The following is a 2,000-nucleotide window of genomic DNA, read 5'->3' as shown; positions in this document are numbered from 1 at the left end:
GGATGTAAAACTCAAAGCTCCCATGGTGTCATGGTGTAACAGTCAAGGTCCCATTGATAAGGTTTGCCTGGTTGCCGTTAATGGAATTCATGCTCGAATGTGGAAGACTGAGGGTCCATTTCTGTGAAGGGTTTTTTTTTTATATAAAATGAGATGTAGACATTTACACAACTTTCCCTTTTAGGTCTTATTTAGTCCAATTTTAGCCAAGACTTTTTTTTCGTTTTTAAATCCTGAAAAGAATCCCCTACAGTGAGCTCTGGGTTGATGTCAATATAAGATCAGCTTCAAGTTATTAACTGTACTTTCCCACGTTCTGTAAACTCGTGGATATCTTGCCGCTCCTAAACAGCTTGGTCTCAAACTATGTTCTCCATCTGATTCACTGCCAGAAAAAAACGACCGGTCTTGTTTTTCCTCATCTCCCCACAGCTGACCGCTGTCTGACCGGCGAGCTGAGCTGGACTGAACCAACTCAAAGTTGAAGGAGAGGGGTATGAAATGTAGTTTATATGTTGAAGATTTGTGTTTTTAAGTTTGTAACTAAGGAAGTTAAATCAGAACCAATAACTTGGACATGCTTTTAGGTCAAACCACTTTAGAAAATGGGGGAGCGGCTGCTCCACCTGCTCCACCGACCAGGCAGGTGCTTCCATATTTATGATTTAATCTACCGGAGTACACTTTTTGAAATGAAAATGGGCAGATTTGGACCACTTTTGCAAAACTTCCTGATCGCTGGCATGGTGTTTAGACCTGGACGTTCAGGGCTAAAGCCTCAAATGTTTTCTGTCTAAACAGAGCTCTAAAATTTACAGAAATTAAGCCGAGGCGGGTTCGAGGTGCCCACGACAAGTATGTGACTATTTCGAGGCAGAATTTATCCGACTAATTGTTCAAACATGTTGGAAAATCCAGCGACAGGAGGCTCCCTCATGACTGCTGTTCACCAGCGAGTGTCCAACAGTCGCAGCCCAGATGTTTGTCTCTCCTCTGGTCCAGGTCCCGTCCCAGAACATTAGATCTGCAGGTTTCGTTGTTCTGAGATTCTGATTTGTATCTTAAACAACGTTCCTCCCTTCATCACCCACTGGTCTCAAACAGTTCATTAGAGATCCTTTTTAGATTGTTATTGTTTTTTGTTTTTTTTTTGCTTTTTGTTCTCTTTTTGCTGTTTGATTGGCTTTTTTTTATTTCTTATACTTTTTGAAGTTGGGTACTTGTGTACTTTTTATTATATATTGCACAAATTCAGTAATTAATATATTTTAAATAACTTTAAACCTGTTTCTTTCTAATTCCAAATACATCTCGTCTTTTTTTTCCTTCCATTCACAAGTAGACACTAGAAATAAAATCCCCCTTAAATAAATAGGCTCTTTTCTAAAATAATTCATCTACTGAACTTTAATAAATAATGACTATATTTACTTTAGGATTTAGTCTTTAGTCAGATTTATGTATTCACTGAAGCATTTATTGACTAGGATAAAAAGTACCACAGACTTTTAGTTCTTTCTGAGTTTGATAAATGAGGCTTTTGTCCAGTTCGAAAGATTCCCGCTTCTTTTTTTTGTCATTTTCTGTTTTGCACTGACCGGACAGTGCAAGATAAAAATAAAAAAAACTGATTCAGTGACAGAAACACTCCGCTCTCGATTCGGATCAGAACGCAGAGGTCGGCCGCGGCCGGGAGAGTCCGCTTCCCGCACAGCTGAACCGCGAAAAAGCTCCTGTTTATGCAGATGTGACTGCGTGTGGGGCATGTCACGCGGGAACAAAATGGAAAATTATTCAAATAAAATATAGAAAAGAACCAGAAGCACATATGCAAGGTAGGCACTCATACATTATAGGCAGTATTGTCCCCATTTCTTCTTCAACATTCACCATCACTGGGAAAAAAAAAAAAGAACAAAACACAGCAGTGAACGCACGCGTATCTTACAGGGCTGACCTACTCCCGATCTGCACGGACAGTTTAATGGCCACACCTCCCC

Source organism: Kryptolebias marmoratus, linkage group LG6 (assembly GCF_001649575.2).
Source record: "Kryptolebias marmoratus isolate JLee-2015 linkage group LG6, ASM164957v2, whole genome shotgun sequence".
NCBI classification, from domain to species: domain Eukaryota; kingdom Metazoa; phylum Chordata; class Actinopteri; order Cyprinodontiformes; family Rivulidae; genus Kryptolebias; species Kryptolebias marmoratus.
Note: the sequence above shows the minus strand (reverse complement) of the source record.